The following is a 22169-nucleotide window of genomic DNA, read 5'->3' as shown; positions in this document are numbered from 1 at the left end:
TCACCATGTTGGTCAGGCTGGTCTCGAACACCTGACCTCAGGTGATCCACCTGCCTCAGCCTTCCAAAGTGCTGGTATTACAGGCATAAGCCACTGCACCTGGCCCTTTAACTCATTTTCTTTTCCATTACGCCATGCACAGAGTATTATTTTCCCCCACAACTACTAGGAGATGCCTATGGAGTTTAAAATCTGCATAAATGTAAAGTACAATGTTGGCTAATGTATTGGCTTTTTTCCCTAATATTCCATGGTTTCTAGAAATGCTTCTGATTATAATACCTAAATTCTTGCATATAAAAGCTGTCCTGGTGCGGACAGCATTTCCCCTGCACTGTTGTTATCCAGGCTTATATTCTAGGTGTGTATTACTTGTTCTAGTCCTATGTTTCTGGTAGCCAGGGGACGGGTTCCCTCCTACTCAGATCCTTCCCAACACAGTATTACCATTGACTTATTTTTCCATTCTCAGAGTCTTCTCATCATTGTAAAAAGTGATAAGTAAGGTTATTGATGGCAAATGGACTTGGGGTGGGGGCAGAGGGCTGTGGAGAAGATCTTTAGAGATGCACCAGTAGCAAAACATGACACAGCTGTGTTTTGAGATAAAATGTCATCTTACTGGTCAGGATGGACATTCCAAGAATACCACATAAATTCCATGTTTACTATGGACTGGGCACTTTTATATTGTATGTTATATAATTCTTACTCATAGCTAATAAGGGCTTACAGCTAATAAGAGGAAGAACTGGAATTTGAAGCCAGGTCTGCGTGACTTCAGATATCTGCTATTTCACTGGCAGGGAGAGCACCATCCCGTAAAAAAGTGAGATGGCAACACACCTCATCCACTCTTTAAGGTAAGTATTTGCAGTTCTTAGGGATAGCAAGTGTGTGTGACCAAATTAGGAAGCATATTATGCTACCATCATACCACAATCTGATCAAAAAGTAAAATTCATCAATGTACCAGTCATACCTCTAACCAATCTCCAATTATTTTCTGTAGCACACTGCATAGACTTTCTGTCTCTGTCTCTCTCTCTCTCTCCCCCCGCATCCCCCCATTTAATAGTTATCCCAGACTGAAGTGCAGTGGCACAATGATAGCTTACTGTGTCTTCGAACTCCTGGGCTCAAGCAGTCCTCTAGCCTCAGCCTCCAGAGTAGCCAGGAATACAAGCACGTGCCACCATGCCCAGCTAGTTTTTATTTTTTGTAGAGATGGGGGTCTCACTATGTTGTCCAGGCTGGTCTTGAAATCCTGGTTTCAAGCAATCCTCCAGCCTCAGCCTCCCAAAGTGCTGAGATTACAGGTATGAGCCACCCTACTTGGCCCTTTTTTTCCTTTTTTAAATAGCTTTATTGAGATAACTTACATACCATAAAGTCCACCCATTTAAAGGGTACAACTCAATGGTTTTTAAGTATATTTAGAGAATTGTGCGTCATCACCATAATCTAATTTTAGAATATTTTCATCACTCCCCAAAGAAACTGTGTACTCATTAGCAGTCATTCCCCAATCACCACCTCCTGAGCCCCAGACAACCACTAATCTATTTTCTGTCTTTAGATTTGCCTATTCTGAAGATTTCCTATAAATGGTTTCATGCGTTATGTGGTCTTTTGGTGACTGGCATCTTTGACTTAACATGATGTTTTTGAGGTTCATCCACATTGTGGCATATATCAATACTATATTTCTTTTTATTGCCTGCAAAGTCTCCTTTTAAAAAACCCTTCCTTTATCCATAAATGTGTTTTGAATTTGGGTTAACCTCTCCAGTGAGCCCAGCCTTGACCAGAGCCTGTTTCCTGGTGAACCAGCTTCCACATGTGACAAGGACAACATCTGAACAGGACAGACTGACCTTCAGTTCCTTTCCTGGCCGCTGCCAGTAGAAATCCCAGAATTTCTTCGAAGGACAAGGTGTGGCTCTGTAGATGGCAGGCAGGGAATGACATTGTGGCAGGGGCCAGTGGCACCAGTTCCTCACTCTGTTTTGTTTTTGTTTTGTGTTGAGTTTAGATTTTTAGATTAAAGGTTTTTACTCAAAAGCTGCTTCTCCTCCGAAAACCATTTGAAACTTTATACAGCTGGCTGGCTCCAGAAGTTTCTGCAACCAGAAAGCTCGATTCTGCTGCCACCTGCTGTCTAAAGCCAGAAACAACTTTGGATAAGAGACCTTATTCAGAACATGTTTGAATAAGGCTGAGTTGCAGTTCTGAAAAGGCTTTTTCCCAATGTTATGCTTATATATTTAGGTCTCTTCTTTATGTCTGTATTTCTCCGTTTTCTGCCTAAAAGTTCTGATCCCTTGAAAACCCACCAAAAGAGTGTTCCACTAAAGCTTTGTCAATATGAAAAGACCCATACAAGCTTTTTTCCTTTCTTTAATCAGGCCTCAGGCGCTACGATTGTTCATTTCTTTGCTTCTTTCCCTCTCTTATGTCCTTCTTGCCTTTCATAGGCATTTGTTTAGTGTTTATTATGTAGCAGTTTTTGTGAGGGCTGTGAAGGTATAAAATGTGAAAGACATAGGTCATTGCCTTCAAAGAAATTACTCTCTGGGTGATGGTTCTGCCCCTATAGCCAGGATGGCCTGCTGAGCAGTGAATCCCCTAGACTTTTTTTCTATGAAAAAAAGGCATAAGTCTGCACATATTTTTTACTTGGTTTTTTTTTAATCTTAAAATACTTTTTGGCGATCCTTCCATGCCACATAAATCTATTCCACTTTATATAGAATTTCACTGTATTTATGAATCATGGTGAATTAAACCTTTCCCCTATTAGTGGGCATTGAGATCATCATTGTTTTACAAACAATGCATAAGGGAACTTCCTTGTACATATCTCTTGGAGGTACATTTCTGAGTATTTCTTTAGGAATACACACCTGGAGGTAAGTTTACTGAGGCAAAGGTACCTATGTTTTTCATTGTAATAGGTACTGCTAAATCATTCTTTTCAAAAAGCTGCCCAATTTATGCCTCCACCATCAGATTCAGATTTCTCATTTACACACAGCAAGATGGACACTTTATGTTTTCAGGCTTTAGTTTTGGCCAATCTGATGAGTAAAAATTGGTATTTCATCGTTTTAATTTGTCTTTCCCTGCTTACTTAATAAAAGAATATATTTTCATATGTTTATTGGTTATTTGTATTTTCAATTACTTGTTGATATCTTTTGCTCACTTTTTGTATATTGGTGTGTATTTTTTTCTTATTGACTCTTAGGTGCTCTCTACATATTCTGGATTTTAATTGATAAGTTTGCTGCAGAATAGGCACTGTATCTACAATTTCTTGTTCTCACAGCAACCACGGAAGGTAGGTTTTTTCATCCCTGTAGCAGAATTGTCCTATCTGAGCCTAAATGTCCACTGGGCATGTGGGGCATGTGATCACCCCTGTCCCCAGCATATATTTGTATGATCTGAGGGACAAGAGACTTTTGTGTGTGCACATACGCATGTGCATGTGTGTGTGTGTGAGTGTGAGAAAGGAGAAAGTTCCAGTACAGGTGCATTGGAGGCAGTGGGAAGAAGAGTGGGAGGGAAGGGAGAATGGAAGAAGAGAAGGGAGAATGGAATGGTGTGGTGCCTAGTCTCCCAGCCCAGCCTTGGTTTGGTAGAGGAAGCTGTGGGAGCATCAGGGGCAGGCAATGGTGTTTCAGGGCCCAGGTGACAAAGCACAGCGCAAAGTGAGAGGAGAGTTTCTGCTTCTCTTAGAATACAGCAGAACCGCTTGACAGGCCTGCTGAGCAGCAGCAGTGAAGTGTCAGGAAGGTGCCTCCTCCTGGCAGGCATGGCAGTGGTGACAGTAGCCAGGGGTCCTTCCCAAATAGCTTGTCAAGAGAACATGGGCATCTATGAGAGACCTCCTCTAGGCACCTGGAAATAACAGAGGAGATTCTGCGGTTATGCAGCCAGGAATCAAGTGGTCAGCATATTCTTGTGCTGGCCTCACTGTTACCCACGGGCATGGATGGCCCTGGAACATTTAGTTTACATGTGTGGGGGGACACTGAAGCCCAGAGAGTTTAGGTAACTTGCCCAAAGTCTGCTAGCAAATAAGTATTGAAGAAGCCAAACGTCCTACATCTTTGTAACTTTATTTTTAATGAAAAAGTAAACTTTAATGTCGAAAATGCAAACTGTAACCTTTCAAATACGGCTCCCAAGAGGGATCATCATGCAAAATCAGAAGAAATGATGCCTTGAATATTTTTATGAAGCTGGGCCTGAAAAGGATAGAGCATTGACAGATTCTGTTAAAATCAACTCCCCACAACAGGACATGTAAAGTCCCAAGAGGCCCATTAGGGGAAAGTGTCACAATTCCAGATTTTTTATGGCTGTGCTGTAGAAGAGGCCTTCCCCACCCACTCTACCAGTCAAGCTGGGACTCCCACCTCTGCAGGTCACAGGGACTCAAGTTCAACTAGACTTTCCCCCAGATTCATTCAGATCCAGATGTTATCAAGACCCGAAGATTACCTGCCCCAGGCTTCATTCAGAAATCTCACGCATCACTTATTCAACCTGTCAACCAACAATCACCGAGTTTCAGTTTGGGATCTCAGGCACTGTCCTAGGCTTGAGAAGGATAAATAGATAAAACCTACTGGTTCTGCCTCAAGAATTTTACAGTTCAGTGAGGGAGGCAACAGGTAAATGAATATTTACAGCACAGCAGTAAGTGCTATGAAGAGGGGAGCCCAGGACCATGAGATCCTAGAGGAAGGTCAAGTAATGAAAACTGGGGAGAGGTCATTTAAAAAACAACTTTTTTTTTTGAGATGGAGTTTCACTCTTGTTGCCCAGACTGGGGTGCAATGGCACAATCTCAGCTCACTGCAACCTCCAACTCCAGGGTTCAAACGATTCTCCTGCCTCAACCTCTGAATAGTTGGGATTACAGGCGCGTGCCACCATGCCCGGCTAATTTTTGTATTTTTAGTAGAGACGGGGTTTCGCCATGTTGATCAGGTTGGTCTCAAACTCCTGACCTCAGGTGATCTGCCTACCTCGGCCTCCCAAAGTGATGGAATTACAGGCATGAGCCACTGTGGTCAGCCAAAAAAATTTTAGATTGTGTATATTTGAGATTTATAGCACAATGTTATGGGATACATATAAATAGTAATATGGTTATATTTATGAAGCAGATTAATGTTTCTATCATCTCAAATAGCTACTTTTTTGTGGCAAGGGCAGCTAAAATCTGCTTATTTAACACAAATTCCCAATATGATACAATTTTTTTTTTTTTTTTTTTGAGATAGAGTCTTGCTCTGTCGCTCAGGCTGGAGTGCAGTGGCGCGATCTCAGCTCACTGCAAGCTCTGCCTTCCGGGTTCACGCCATTCTCCTGCCTCAGCCTCCTGAGTAGCTGGGACTACAGGCGCCTGCCACCATGCCCAGCTAATTTTTTGTATTTTTAGTAGAGACGGGGTTTCACTGTGTTAGCCAGGATGGTCTCAATCTCCTGCCCGCCTCGGCCTCCCAAAGTGCTGGGATTACAGACACAATTTATTTAACTTTAGTCTTCATGTTGGACCTTAGATGTTGAGACTTTTCATATTTTGTATCCTTTGACCTACAGTGCCTCATTTCCTCTCCCCACCACCCAATCATGGTAACCACTGTTTCATTCTCTATCTCTGTGTATTTGAGCTCTTTTGAAAATGCCATGCATAAGTGAGGTCGTGCAAAGTTTTCCTTTCTGTGTCTGGGTTATTTCACTTAGCCTAATGTCCTCCAAGTCCACCCATGTTGTGGCAAATGACAGGGTCTCCTTTTCTTTTTTTAAGACTGCATAATATCCATTGTATGGGGAGAGCTTCAAAAGGTTCATGGAAAAATGGAATTAAAAGATAAAAATGGAAAGTATAAACTATGTCTCAACATAATCTCCATCAAGTTCAAGATGCTTTTGAAAGCAGTGATACCAGCCATTTAGTCCATCTCTGAAGAACTGAGGGTCCTGGGAATTTAAACACATCTGTGCAGTCCTTTTTACATTATTAGTTGAAGAAAAATGGGTGTACCTTATAGGGTTTTTTTAAGATTAGGAAATCAAAAAATGTCAGAAGAATACAAATCAGGACTGTAAGGTGGATGCCTAATGATTTCCCAGTGAAACTCTAAAAAGATTGTCCTTGTTTGATGAGAGAAATGAGCAGGGGCATTGCCATGGCAGAGGAGGACTCTCTGGTGAAGCTTTCCTAGGGATTTTTCTGCTAAAGCTTTGGCTAACTTTCTCAAAACACTCTCATAATAAGCAGATGTTATTGTTCTTTGGCCCTCCAGAATGCCAACGAGCAAAATGCCTTGAGCATCCCACAAAACTGTTGCCATGACTTTTTCTTTTGACCAATCTACTTTTGCTTTGAGTCGACCATTTCCACCTCTTGGTGGCCATTGCTTTGGGCTTTGTCTTCAAGATCGTACCTGTAAAGCCATGTTTCATCTCCCATTACAATTATTTTGCTTTAGGAGCTTGATGTCACTTCTTTAAAATTTGGATTGAAAGCTCTGCTCTTGCCTGCAGCTGATCTGGGTGCAACGGTTTTGGCACCCATTGAGTGGAAAGTTTACTCAACTTGAATTTTTCAGTCAGATTTACGTAAGTGGAACCAGTTGAGATGTCTCTGGTGTTGGTTATTGTTTCTGCTGTTAGTCATCAATCCTTTTCAATTAGGGCATGGACAAGATTAGTTTTTTCCTTGAAAATTGATGTGGATGGTCTGCCACTATGGGCTTCCTCTTCAACATTGCCTCATCTGTTTTTAAAACAAGTTATCCATTTGTAAACTGCTGATTTCTTTGGGGATTGTTTCCATAAACTTTTTGTAAAGAATCAGTGATTTGATCATTCTTTCACACAAGCTTCACCATACCTTTGATGCTTCTTCTTTCTTCAATTTTAGCAGAATTTGTGTTGCTCTGACAGGGACTCTTTTCAAACTGATGTGTTATCCTTAGTGTCTCTAACTAGATCCTGTCCAGACATGTTACAAACAAGTTAGTACTAGTTTATTTTGTTGCAAACAATTTTGAAATCCATATGTAGTTTTTGCTTTTTTGTTTTGTTTTGTTTTGTTTTGTTTTTTGAGATGGAGTCTTGCTCTGTCACTCAGGCTGGAGTGCAGTGGTGTGATCTTGGCTCACTGCAAGCTCCGCCTCCCGGGTTCATGACATTCTCCTGCCTCAGCCTCCCGAGTAGCTGGGACTACAGGCGCCCACCACCAAGCCCGGCTAATTTGTTTATATTTTTTAGTAGAGACGAGGTTTCACCGTGTTAGCCAGGATGGTCTTGATCTCCTGACCTCATGATCTGCCCACCTTGGCCCCCCAAAGTGCTAGGATTACAAGCGTGAGCCACCGCGCCCAGCCACATAGGTTTTTTTTGTTTGTTTTTTGTTTTTTTATAAAACAGACCTTCCATGAATTTTTTGAAAATACCTTGTATATACACCACAAAACCCATTTTCTTTATCCATCCTAAATGTCAATAGGCACTTAGTTTGTTTCCTTTCTTGGCTATTGTGAATAACATTACAATGAACAGGGGAGTGCAGACATCTTTACAAGGTGATGATTTCATCTCCTTTGGGCGTATACTCAGGAGAGTGATTGCTGCATCATATGGTAGTTCCATTTTTAATTTCTTTAGGAGCCTCCATACTGTTTCCTATAATGGCTATACCAGTCTACATTCCCACCAACAGTGTACTATGGACCTGAAACCATAAAACTCCTAGAAGAGAACCTAGGGGAAAAACTTCTCCACATCTGCCTTGACAATGGTGGTTTTTTGAAATGGAGTCTTGCTCTGTCACCCAGGCTGGAGTACAGTGGCACATCTTGGTTCACTGCAACTTCTGTCTCCCAGATTCAAGCAATTCTCCTGCCTCAGCCTCCCGAGTAGCTGGGACTACAGGTGTGTGCCACCATGCCCAGCTAATTTTTGTATTTTTAGTAGAGATGGGGTTTCACCATGTTGGCCAGACTGGTCTCAACTCCTGGCCTCAAATGATCCGCCTGCCTTGGCCTCCCAAAGTGCTAAGATTACAGGTGTGAGCCACTGCACCCGGCCTGATTTTTTTTTTTTTTTAATATCACGTCAGAAGCTCAGGCTACAAAAACAAAAATAAATAAATGGGACTACATCAAACTAAAAAATTCTGCACAGCAGAGGAAACAATCAACAAACTTAAAAAGCAACTAATGGACTAGGAAAATATAATTGCAAACCACATATCTGATAAGGAGTTAATATCCAAAATATATAAGGAACTCTTACAACTCAATAGCAGAAGAAAAAATAACCCAATTTTAAAAATGAGCGAAGGACTTTTCTGCCTCCACTGCCACCAGAGAGCCCGCAAAAAAGCTTGCCGTGAAAGGGGACAAAAAGAGAAGCAGGTTCTGAAGTTCACTCTTGATCACATCCACCCCATAGAAGATGGAATCATGGATGCTGCCATGCTGCCAGTTTTGAGCAGTTTTTGCAAGAGAGGATCAAAGTGAATGGAAAAGCTGTGAATCTTGGTGGAGGGGTGGTGACCATCGAAAGGAGCAAGAGCAAGCTCACTGTGACACCGGAAGTGCCTTTTTCCAGAAGGTATTTGAAATATCTCACAAAAAATATTTGAAGAACAATAATCTATGTGATTGGTTGTGCACAGTTGCTAACAGTAAAAAGAGTTATGAATTACGTTATTTCCAAATTAACCAGGACAAAGAAGAGGAGAAAGATGAGGATTAAATTTTATTTATCTGGAATATTTTGTATCAATTCTTGAATAAAACTTGGGAACAAAAAAAAACATGGGCAAAGGATCTGAGCAGACGTTTCTCCAAAGAAGACACAAAAAGGGCCAACAGTTATATGAAAATGTGCTCACCATCGCTAATCATCAGGGAAGTGCAAGTGAAAATCACTATGAGATGAGATACCACTTCACACCTGTAAGGATGGCTATTATACAAGTACAAGTACTACTTGTACTTGGTGAGGGCATGGGGAGAGGTTTTCATGAATGTTTTTTTTGAAGAGGTGCCCCATAGGATATAACTTAAATGACAAGTGAGAATTTGTCACAAGGAGGAGGAACAGCAGTGTGTCTCAGAAATGTGAGAAGCTCAGCAGTACCAGCTGTGTGATGGTTGGAGCTGCAGGAGATGAAATTTGAAGGGTGGGCAGGATTAGATCAGTCAGGGCCTTTGTGCCCTCTCTTTGAGCCTGGGTTCCCCCCAAGAGCAGAGCCTGAGACAAGAGCTTGCATTCAGGTAGTTTATCTTGGGACATTCCCAAGGAACTGGAGTGAAAAACTGGGCAGGTGAAACAGGAAGGAGGAAAAACCATTCCAAGGATATGCTAGTAAGCTGGTCATCATTTTTTTTTTTTTTTTTTTTTTTTTGAGACGGAGTCTCGCTCTGTCGCCCAGGCTGGAGTGCAGTGGCCGGATCTCAGCTCACTGCAAGCTCCGCCTCCCGGGTTTACGCCATTCTCTCGCCTCAGCCTCCCGAGTAGCTGGGACTACAGGCGCCCGCCATCTCGCCCGGCTAATTTTTTGTATATTTTAGTAGAGACGGGGGTTTCACCGTGTTAGCCAGGATGGTCTCGATCTCCTGACCTCGTGATCCGCCCGTCTCGGCCTCCCAAAGTGCTGGGATTACAGGCTTGAGCCACCGCGCCCGGCCAGCTGGTCATCATTATAAGCCACTGGGCCTTGATCCCACAGGGATCAGAATTGTCTTTCTTAGACATCAAACAGGAAGCATTGATCTACCGGCTCCTGACCCTCATTGATTAAGGCTTGTTCGTGCGGTGATAATTTTCTCATGCTTCCAGGTGCACATGTATAGATTATCTGAGCCAGTCCCTGCAAATGTCCCAGTAGCAGAGAAGCCCTGGAACAGAAAGCAAGGGATGCACAGCTGAGGAGAGCTGGGTCACATCAGCTCATTGCTGCAGCAATGGTGGAGTGAAAAGGTAGGCCAAGGAATGTGAGCAGTACGTGGGAGGTGTCTCATGTACTTTACTAGGGAGCTTGAAGTCTTCCCTGAAGGTAATAAAAAGCCAACAATGCAATAAAATTTATTTTTCAAGTTCACACTGGCAACCCTATGGAGAAAAATTTAGAATGGATTAGGATGAGAGCTGGGGTCTGTAGATTAGCTTTTAAGGGTTGTCTGTTGTATCTAAAATATTGTGCTTATGTGACCACGTGATTCTTCCGTGGAGAGGTTCAGAGTTATTGCTGGATTCTCAAAGTACTCCATGGCCCAAAATAGAGGAGGGTGATCATTAAGGTATCTAATGTAACTGTGATGATGAGAACATGAACCAAGGCTGTGGGTGGTATGGCCAGGTGTAACTGGCATTTCTCCAGGCATATCAACCTGAGGGTATGGTTGGGGTACAAAATGCTGTAAGCAGGATTATAGTCAAGCACTGCATAATGACATTTTGGTCAAATGGACCACATATATGATGGGGTCCCATAAGATTATCATGGAGCTGAAAAATTCCTGTAGCCTAGTAACCCCATAGCTGTCATAAAGTCCTAGCACAACGCATTACTTATGTGTTTGTGGTGATGCTGGTGTAAACAGACCCACTTACTGCCAGTCATGTAAGAGTCCAGCACATACAATTATGTACAGTACATAATACTTGAGAATGATAATAAATGACCATGTTACTGGTTTATGTATTTACTATATATTTTGTTGTTTTAGAGTGTATTCCTACTTATTTTTTTAAAAAGGTAACTTTTTTTTTTTTTTTTTGAGACGGAGTCTCGCTCTGTCGCATGGGCTGGAGTGCAGTGGCCGGATCTCAGCTCACTGCAAGCTCCGCCTCCCGGGTTCTCGCCATTCTCCTGCCTCAGCCTCCCGAGTAGCTGGGACTACAGGCACCCGCCACCTCGCCCGGCTAGTTTTTTGTATTTTTTAGTAGAGACGGGGTTTCACCGTGTTTGCCAGAATGGTCTCGATCTCCTGACCTCGTGATCCGCCCGTCTCGGCCTCCCAAAGTGCTGGGATTACAGGCTTGAGCCACCGCGCCCGGCCAAAAAAAGGTAACTATTAAACAGCCTCTGGGAGGTCCTTCAGGAAGTTTTCCAGAAGAAGGCATTGTAATCATAGGAGATGACAGCTCCATGCACGGTATTGTCCCTAAAGACCTCCAAGTGGGACAAGATGTAGAGGTGGAAGAGAGTGATATTGATGATTCTGACCCTGTGTTGGCCTAGGCTAATGTGTCTTTGTGTCCTAGTTTTTAACAACAACAACAAAAAAAGTTGAAAAAATTAAAAATTTAAGATAATAGAATAAAGCTTATAGAATAAAGATATAAAGAAAAAATATTTTTGTACAGCTGTACAATGTGTTTGTGTTTAAGCTAAGTATTATTATAAGAGTCAAAAAGTTTAAAAAATTAAAAAGTTTATAAAGTAAAAAATTTACAGTAAGCTAAGGTTAATTTACTATGTTAAATAATAAATATGTCATTTATTATGTTAAATGTGTTAAAATAAATTCAGTGTAGCCTAAGTATAGAGTGTTTATAAAGTCCACAGTGGTGTATAGTAATGTCCTAGTCCTTCACATTCACTCACCACTCACTCGCTGACTCACCCAGAACAGCATTGAGTCCTGCAAACTGTATTTATGGTAAGTGCCCTATACAGGAGTATACGTTTTTATCTTTTATACTGAGTGGAAAAAACAAAAACTGTTTTTACTCTCCTTTCACATCACAACCACAGACGACTCCTGAGACCAAATGTATAGCGGTTTCTCGCCACCACCAAGCAAGCAGTCGATTCTACAGATGTGCTAGCTTGGTGTCCTCCAATTCAATTCATTCTGATACTCTCTACCTGGAGACAGTGTCAGATCACACAGTCCCCAAGACTGCCCCTACTTCAGATATCTGTCACAAGTCTGACCTCTGGAACTTCTGACCAACTGGCTTCAAGTTGAGATTCCTACATCCTCCTCTTTGGGCTCAATTAATTTGCTAGTGCTGTTCACGGCACTCAGGGAAACACATTTACCAGTGTATTATAAAGAATACCACAAAGGATGCAGATGCAGAGATGCACCGGTGAGGTATGGGAAAGGGGCTCGGAGCTTCCATGCCCTGCTTGGGTGTGCCGCTCTCCAGAAACCTCGATGTGCTCAGGTACCTAGAAATACTCTGTACCCAGTCTTCTTGAGCCTTTATGGATACTTCACTGGGTAGTCTTGATTGACAACCATGCAGAAATGGGCAAGAAGGGTATGGTCTAATACTAATAGACTGAGTGGAGAAACCCAGCAAGGCCTGTCTGTTCAGATTCTTCTTGGCATCTCTGTGCAGCATTCTTTCCTCCTGGGTGTGGGGCAGGACTCCTTCTGAATTGGGGGTTCTTATGGCCTACAATCAGATAGGGTAGGTAAGAGAATTTCTTTATGGTCAGCTCCAAGAGAGGTGAGAGAAGAGTCCTGCCTTGGGGAGAAAAAGGAGGGCAGGAGGTGGTCAGAAGGCCAGAGAGACAGATACTCGGTTTTCTGAGGCCTAAAGCTCCCCAACATTATATAACAAGGGCTATGGGAGTTATGAGTCAGGAACTGTGGATGAAAGCCAATATGTATACCAAAATACCACATATACCATATTTTTACTGTACCTTTTCTATGTTTAGTTATGTTTGGATACAGAAATACTTACCATTGTATCACAGTTACCTACAGTATTCAGTTCAGTAACATGCTATATGTGTTTGCCACCTGGGAGCAATAAGCAACACCATACCCTCTAGCTGTGTAGTAGGCTCCACCATCTGCATTTGTGTAAGCACGTGCTATAAGATTCACACAATGACAAAATCACCTATCACTGCATTTCTCAGAATGCATTTTTAAGTGGTGCATCACTCTATTTGGGGACTTTCTCCTTCCCCACTTATATTGCTAGAGGGCGAGGAGAGGCGGAAGTCCCTAGGGTGTCTTATAGCTGATGTCTTCCGTTCTGTTTCCATGTAGCTCCTGACTTTGAAGGTGCTGTTTTGGTATCCTCTCTCCTCCTAACATATCAAGCTGTCTGAAGCCACCACTGCCCCCAAAATCCATGAGCTACTATTCTGTCCATCAGCCTCTATACTAATGCCTGGCCTCAGGGAGCCACCCTCCACCATGAAAATTTTCCACCTCTTCTAGGTACATAGCAGCACTATTCTTGTGCCTTTATTCTTTCACTCAAACAACAAATAAATGAGTGCCTACCAGGTACCAAGCAATGACAATGCACACTATAAATGCTCCGATGGGGGAAATATAGGATCTGTCAGAGCACAGAGGAATGACATCTAATGCAGACTTAGGAGATCAGAAAAGGCTTCCTGGGAGAAGTAAGAAGTAAGATCTAATTTCAACCCCAAAGGTTAAATTTGAGTTAGCTAGATAAACAGAGAGAGAAAGCCTGGCCCAGGGAATATAAATATAAATATAAATATAAATAAATAAATATATATATATACACACTTTTTTTTTTTTAAATTGAGACATGGTCTCACTCTGTGCCCTAGGCTGGAGTATCGTGGCATGATCATGGCTCACTGCAGCTTTAACCTCCTGGGCTTAGGCGATCCTCCTGCCTTAACCTCTTGAGTAGCTGGGACCATAGGCATGTGTCACTATGCCCTGCTAATTTTTTAAAATTATTATTTGTAGACACAGGATCTTGCTACATTGCCAGGGCTGGTCTTGAACTCCTGGGCTCAAGCGATCCTCACACTTTGGCCTCCCAAAGTGCTGGGATTATAGGCGTGAGCCACCATGCCTGGTTTGCAGCTTTTATTGTACTCATTTTATGCATTCTTACCCTAATGGAAGCATAGTTCAAGGGGAAGGAGCCTGCCCTAGTGCTGTTGTTTCTAGGTGCAATTCACAGTATCCACTCCCCTCTAATCCTGTGTCCTCACTCCCCGACATCAGCTGGTACCTCCTAACTCCCTCTCCTCAGGATAAGGCCTGTGCCAGCAGGTAACACTGCTTTGGGGCTGAACCAGAATGAGACCTGCAGATACTTGGGTTGCATTTTCTTTAAATATGTCCTCAGTGCCCAGTAGAAAAGGATAAAGAGGAGGACCACCAGCTGCAAAGCCTCCAAAATCCAGGGGGCTTTAGCTCTGGCCCCAAACGTACAACCTCTCTCCAAAACAACAGCTTCATAGTTCACTTGACTATCCTTTTTAGAAGGATCATCTATTGTCACCCAGGCATACCCCTTGGGGTCTTACCTTCCACCCCCATCCCCAAGTGGCTCATCAAGGTATTTATTCCAACCCTGTTGAGTACTCTTTGTGAGAAGATTTCAGATTAAAAAAAAAATTACTCTTTGAAGTTCTATTTCCAGTGGTATTTTAGTGCCCTAGTGATATTTTACCCCTTGTCATAGATTGACAGTAAAGGCAATTGTGGAGCTGGTTGGTTACCCCTTAATGTAGGTTTTCCTTGAGGAGTTTGAGAAATGAAGAGGTTAAAAAGCAGCAACCACATGTCCAACACTATACCCTTCCTACAGGTTCCTCTACTTGTGATATAATTAGCTCTCCCTGGTGGGTCCATCTTTCCCCTGCACCCAGACTGCACCCCACGCCAACCCCTACAGGCCTAGACCTGTCTGAATTAGTTGACTAAGTATAGATGAGGCTTACATGCTGGTGCCTCAGCTGACTTATAACCCAATCGAGAAGGGACAGGGATTTATGATTAAGAGACCAGAGAGGAGGAGCTAACAGCTCCTGGGTTTTAAAATATCAACAGTACTAATACTAATACTAATACTATAACATTCCATTTTAATGTTCTCTGTAATGTTCAAAGATCTTTGAATCTTTTTTTTTTTTTTTTTTTTAAGACAGGGTCTTGCTCTGTTACCCAGGCTGGAGTGCAGTGGTGCAATCACAGCTCACTGCAACCTCAACCTCTAGGCTCAAGTGATCCTCCTGCCTCAGCCTCCCATGTAGCTGGGACCACAGGTACCTGCCACCACACCCAGCTAACTTTCTGATTTTTTGTAGAGACGAGGTCTCACTTTGTTGCCCAGGCTGGTCTCGAACTCTTGGTCTCAAGGGATCCTCCTGTCTTGGCACCCCAAGGTGCTGGGATTACAGATACACAATTTGGTGAGTGAAAGAAGTGAGGTCCTCTCAGCCTCTCAAGACACCATCTACACCACCACAGGCACTGGCTGCTTCAGGTTGGGGACCTTTTGAGGATGAGTTGTAGATAAGATGGGCTCCTTGCTAACATGTTCATTCATTGCTTCAGAGGGGTGTCCATTCAACAGTAGGAGCCTCTGCTTCTTTTTTTTTTGAAGAGAGGGTCTCACTGTATCACCCAGACTGGAGTGCAATGGCGCAATATTGGCTCACTGCAACCTCCACCTCCCAGGCTCAAGTGATTCTCCTGCTTCAGCCTCCTGAGAAGTTGGGATTACAGGCCTGTACCACCATGCCTGGCTAATTTTTTGTATTTTCAGTAGAGACAGGGTTTCACCATGTTGGGCAGGCTGGTCTTGAACTCCTGACCTCAAGTGATCCACCCGTCTTAGCCTCCCAAAGTGCTGGGATTATAAGCGTTAGCCACCGTGCCCGGCCCAGGAGCCTTTGCTTCTAACTCCTATAGGGTTGCTGAAAGTTTAGTTCCCTGTTTTAGTATTTAATCTAGTCCCCTGTCTCCATTTTATGGGTTGGTAAAAGGAAAAGTAACAATCTCAACCTGCTGTTACTTTCCTTTAACTAAAAGGTGGCTGATTACAACCAGAATACCATATGCACTAAGATAAGGTCTCAACGGTTTCATTTCTACATGAACAAATAAGATTAAAAGGTTTCAGGTTGCTATTTCTAAGCACCTTTAAGCAAATAATACATTGTGGTGTGTAAAGTCTCCATTCTTTGTAAATGAGAGGCCAAATCAGATAGGCCATTACAGGGTCCACCTGAGTCCCCTTGCACTTGAGTTTACAGCATAGGTCTAGGGTTGCTGTTCCAACCTGCGTGGGACACTCTAGGGCCAATGTGGATTTCTTGCGCAGGGATTCCTCTGGTTTCTTGGTTTGGATTAGTTTTATAGTTTTGTTGTGTTTTGTTGCAGGACTGGGAGGCAACCAGTCAAAATGGTCTCTGGCTATCCAATTGTTGATCAGTTAAAGCATGTAATACAATTTCAACATCAAACAGGCAAAGATGAGGTGGAGGAGTGACTGATTAGATGATCTCAAGCCGCAGGGACAGTCCGGGATTAGCTACTGCCACTGCAATTGTGACTATGTCACAAGTAGATTCAGGAAGCAACAGGAAGTTGAGATTCACCTACCTCCCAGAGAATAGCAAAACAGTGTTTCCTATCCAGTGGGTCATGATCCCTGACAGGTTTATCATGTTACCCCAGGGGCTTTACATCCTTAAAAATGGGATTAGTGTCTAGTTTGTTTTGTAAAATTATGTGAAAGTAAATGGGTTTCTCAAATACAAGATGGAAGAATCGAATATCAGGCCTTGAAAGTAGTTTTTTTCTTGTTATATCATGTAGTAAATTTCAATGTGCACTTTAATATGAAAACCCCAAACCAAACACTATAGAATATGTCTTTTCAAGACTTATTTGTTGACTAATCATCCTTTTTCATGCAATTAATTTAAAGTGAATTGAGGAGCATGCATCATTTGTTGAATGGGGAAAAACATAAAACTGGCTCAGTGTTATAGTTATTAGTAAACATTAGAGTAAAATGAACATTATAAATGCAATCCTCGATCATATAATGAACTAAGGAAAATATTTGTTTTTAAAATCATGTGTTGTTACATACTTTGTGTGATAGCATTTGTCATTCTTTTTTGTTTTGTTTTGTTTTAAGCTATCTAGATGCTTTGAACACGCTTTATATTTGGGACTTTCCCATCTAGTGAGTCTGCCTTTTGAAAATAGAGGCCAAATTTTCCCAGATTCCCTTGAAGTGAGGCAAAATTGTGGCACAGACTCCACCAATCAGTGCTTCTGCATGTGATTTCAGTGTGGAAGGCTGAAGTCATGAAGACGGGGTCCTCAGGGAATCCATTCAGGTGACAGCACAGAGGCAGCAAAGATACATCCTGTTTCCAGAGGGAATCAAGGCAGGGGCTTGGCATAGCATCCCTGCCCACTATTTGGCCTGTGTTGAGTGGCAGGGACAGCGGTAGCGGTACTGGTTCTGGCTACTCAGCCTCTAAGCTTGGTTTTCTGATTGTGTCTCCTAGAGATTATGCTAATAGTCTTTTAATATAGTGGTCCTTCAACATTTTATGTGTGCGCTCCCAAAACAAATTTAATGAAACTGGCTTTCTAAAGTGTTCAGGTCATTACACAGTAGTTTACATCTTAGGAACATTTTGTTCTACATAAGTAAATGTTCTGTTGTTAAGAATGTAGTTTAATCTATCTTGTGGAAATAAACAGCAAAAGGAAAGGCAGGTGTTGAACCTCTGGTAAGTGTGCTGATTACAAAAGATACATCAATTATTATTTAAGTGCATTATTTTCAGTTGAATTCACAACATATCTCCATGGAATTAATCTAAATCTAGTAAGTACATACTATGAATGACTAAACCCACAAAGTGGTTGATGAGGAACAGCAGGAGAATGTGTCCAAGTAAAAACTGAGTATGGTTTTATGACATCAATAAGCTTTTGGCCAAAATTTATGACAATTTTTTTACAAGTCTAAAGGAGCATTTTACAAGTCTAAAGGAAATATAGAGTGCCACTACCGTATACTTTCAATTTCTTTTCCTAACTTGAAGATATAATGTTGATCTGTTGGAAGTAAATGTGTGACCTCCCCTTCTCTTTGAAATAATGCAAATTAGGCAGGGCATAGTGACTCATACCTGTAATCCTAGCATTTTGGGAGGCTGAGGCAGGAGGATTGCCTGAGCCCAGGAGTTTGAGGCCAGGAGTTTGCAACATAGCTAGACATCATCTCTAAAAAATAAAATAAAATAAAATAAAACACAGTAAAATAAAAATGTAATAATGCAAAATACTCAACTGAGACATGGGTGAATGCAAATGAAATTTCACAGCATGTTGTTATTCTCTGACATGCTTCAGACAAAATTTAAATACCTTAATTCTAAGATGGACAAAAAGACAGGAAAGAAAGGAGGCAGGGAGGTGGATAAGGCATAGAATCTTGTCATAAGTTTGTCTCTTGGATGGAATGAGCTCTGATAAGTTCTGTGTTTTGTACTGAGCCTCTCTGCTTTGCTCTCTCAGAACTCTCCTATAGTAGCAATGCATTATTTGATCATAATTAGGCGATGCAAAAGGCAAGACCATTCAACAAAATTTGCCATAACTCCTGCCACTTCACTCCTCAATATACATGAATTCAGGATGTCCCTAAATACTTTGTTTCTATATTATGCTGCACCCTTATCAAAAATATAAAGACAAAAACACATAGCCCTAGTGTAGGATTATAATTTCTTGACTAAAGGAGGCTTCCAAATATTGAGTTGTTCTATAATATTATGCTGCAGGTAATTACACCCCAGTGGAATGCCCTATAATTACATTCAGGAAGACTTCAACATGTGATAATCATCTATTCATTCATTCATTTTTAATAAAATGGAGAATGGCAATTGTGAAAGAGGAGGTGGAAATGATGAGACAGTATGACACCTTGACTTCAGACATGCAATAAGACATATTAATTTTAAGAAAGAGGCCAGACGCAGAGGCTCACACCTGTAATCCTAGCACTTTGGGAGGCCAAAGTGGGCGGATTATGAGGTCAGGAATTTGAGACCAGCCTGGCCAACATGGTGAAACCCTGTCTCTACTAAAAATACAAAAAAATTAACTGGGTGTGGTGGCACACACCTGTAGTCTCAGCTACTTGAGAGGCTGAGGCAGAAGAATTGCTTGAACCCGGGAGGCGGAGGTTGCAGTGAGTTGAGATTGCGCCATTGCACTCCAGCACTCCAGCCTGGGCAATAGAGGGAGACTCCATTTAAAAAAAATAAAAAACAAAAAACCGGGCGCGGTGTCTCACACCTGTAACCCCAGCACTTCGGGATGTTCCAGCTCAATAAGAGAGAGCAACTTTGTCTTTTCTTAACCTTTGTGTTCTATTGGGCCGTTGTGGTTTGGACGATGCCCACCCACATTGATGATGACAGTCTTCTTTACTCAGTCTATCAATTTAAATGTTAACCTCTTCCAGAAATCTTCCAGAAATGCCCTCACAGATACACGCAGAAATAATGCTTTACCAGCTATCTGGGCATTCCTTAGCTCAGTCAAGTTGACACATAAAATTAACTATTGCAAGAACTTTACCATCTATAGGTAAAACCTGTCTTGCAGAGTGTGGAAATGTAAACTTCCAAGCTATTACTTCATCCTCCATTTGTAAAACTCTACCTCCAGGTATAGAACCTGGCACACCATGACTGTAATCTCAACCTCCAAGAATGGATCCTGACTATACAAGCATGGAACCTAGCAATCCATATTCAGAATCAAAATCTCAAAGCATGGAAAGTAATCTTAATAGGCTGAAACCTGAAATTACACACACAGAATTTGTGCGCCATTCACAGAAGTTGGATTTCCTTGCATGTAATCTGTTATGCCAGGCATAGAAACAGGGACTCCATATGGGATCACAATATCCATGCATAAAATCTGGCCCTACAAATATATATATATATATATATATGTATTTTTAGCTGAGACGGGGTTTCACCATATTAGCCAGGATGGTCTTGATCTCCTGATCTTGTGATCCACCTGCTCTCTCTTATTGAGCTGGAACATCCATTTTCTCCTGCTCTTAGACACGGGAGCTTCTGCTTCTCTGGCCTTTGGACTTTGGGACATAAATATGTATCCCATTGGTTCTGTTTCTCTGAAGAATTCTAACTAGTACAAATCCCAGCATGAAGAGTAAGATTCCACTTCTGTAGATTAGGATTCATTACTTTCTTGGCCATATTTCATGCCTAGAAATACAGATGCCATACTTGGAATGTCAAATTCTAGACCTAATGCCCACCACATTGTATAATTGGAGGTCCAGATGTTTGCCTTATGATTCAGGTTCTATAGAACACGTTTCATGATGACTAGTCCTTGTTTTATACTTGGAAGTCCATATTCCATATTTGGAGAGCAAGATTCCAGGCCTGGATGGTGAGATTCAATACCTGGTAGGCCAGATGACATTAAGGTTCTACCCAAATTCCACAGAAGGCCAGGCCAGGTTACAAACTGAAATAGAAATTTCACACAGTTTACAATGCATGCCATGCTTGAAGCCTAATTTCATGTCTACATTGCCTGAATCCAAACATAAAAGCACTGGTTCCACACCTACTGTACAGATTACATGCTGGCAAACCAGTTTCCATGCTTGGAGAACCAAATTCTATGACAGAAGTGCCACGCTCCATATCTGAGGCTCCAGTCTCCAGTGTGTATGTTCATGTTCCATGCTTGAACATTAAGAGTCAGGTTCATACTTGGAAGGCTAGTCTCTATGCTTAGAGATTGAGATTTTACACATGGAGTGCTAAGTTCCAGTTTTATAAGTAGAGTCTCAAATTACTTTGATGTTTACCTTTCTGCTCACAGAAAACCAGATTTTTCCCATCTTAGGCCAAGCTCCTTACTTGGAGAACCAGATTCCTCTTCTACAGATCAGTATTTCCTACTTAAAATTCCAGGTTCCATACTTGGAAGGTGAGATTTTTGTGCCAAGTTGGCTAGGTTCCATACCTGGTGGGCCAGGTGACATGCCATGAGGTTTGAGTTCCAACCTAGAAGGTCAGGTTCCAAGCCTGGAGAGAGGAATTTCTCACAGGCTCCCATGGCATGCCTGGAAGTCCTTATTCCATGCTTAAAAGGTCAGGATCCATATCTAAAAGTAAAGGTTTCAATCCTAGAGTATCTTATTTAATGCCTGGGGAAGATCACAACTGGGGAGACTTTTCATGGCTAGACATTCAGAATCCATGTGGGAAGGCCAGGTTCCATGTTTTAAGGCTACATTCTACACAGAAGGAGCAAGTATTTATGCTTAGATGTCTAGATGTCATGCCTAGAGGTTCAAGTTCCATGCCTATAGGGTTGGGGCTCATGGATTTCTACATTATATACTTGGAAAGGTAGACTTCACATCTAGAACATGTAAATCAGTTCTAGATTTCATACATGGAATGCCATATTCCATGCTTTTGGGGCCAGATTCCATGCTCAGAGGTTGAGATTTCTTTCATGGAATGCCACGTTCCATGATTGTTGCATGTTTCCATTCTTGGATATTCTTAGATTCTATACATGAAGTTCCATCTTCCATGCATGGGGAGCACCAGGTTTCATGTCTTGGGCGACCAACTTCTATGACTGAGACACAAGTTTAATATCTGGAGTGCCAAGCAACATATTTATTAAGCCATGTTCTGTATAGGGAGATTGAGATTCCACACACTGTGTTCCATTCCATTCCTGAAAGTTTAAATTTCATGCTTGGAGATAGAGATCCTTACATGGGGTGCCAGGTTCCATGTTTTTAGGGTCAGAATCCATTCTGGAAATTGAGATTCCACACATGCAGTGGCAGATTTCATGCTTGTAGGGCCAGCTTCCATGTTTGGATATTGGAATGCCACACATAGAGTGGCATTTGAGTCACAGAAGCCAGCTCTACATGCATGGAACCTGGTCTCCCAGATCTCCCACTCTATGTGTGGAATATCAATCCCCAGCCATTGAACCTGACCACATAAACGTGGAACCTGTACTCCAGTTATGAAACGTGGACTTTCAGAGATATATTTAGCTCTCCCAGGTGTGAATCCTGCCTTTTTATGCATATGTAATCTGCTCCTCCACATAAAACCTGGCTCTATAAACATGGAAATTGGGTTTCCAAGTATGAAACCTGACTTTCCAGGGTTGGAAAGTAGCTCCTGATGTGAATCCTGCCTCTCTAGGTATAAAACCTGATTCTTTAGTTGTGCAATCTGGGCTTCTATATGTATGCCTTGGTGATCTAGGTATTGAATTAGACCTTTTGAACATAACATGAGTATG

At 42.0% G+C, this 22169-nt stretch overlaps 1 pseudogene; it reads left to right on the top strand.

Moving 5' to 3' along the window:
* The first annotated feature begins 834 nt into the window (after window positions 1–834).
* Window positions 835–8787, top strand: LOC117074077 (annotated as a pseudogene).
* Window positions 8788–22169: the final 13382 nt, after the last annotated feature.

The sequence above is a fragment of the Trachypithecus francoisi genome, unplaced genomic scaffold, assembly GCF_009764315.1.
Source record: "Trachypithecus francoisi isolate TF-2019V2 unplaced genomic scaffold, Tfra_2.0 Lachesis_group5, whole genome shotgun sequence".
Taxonomy (NCBI): domain Eukaryota; kingdom Metazoa; phylum Chordata; class Mammalia; order Primates; family Cercopithecidae; genus Trachypithecus; species Trachypithecus francoisi.
This window is presented reverse-complemented; position numbering and strand designations above follow the sequence as displayed.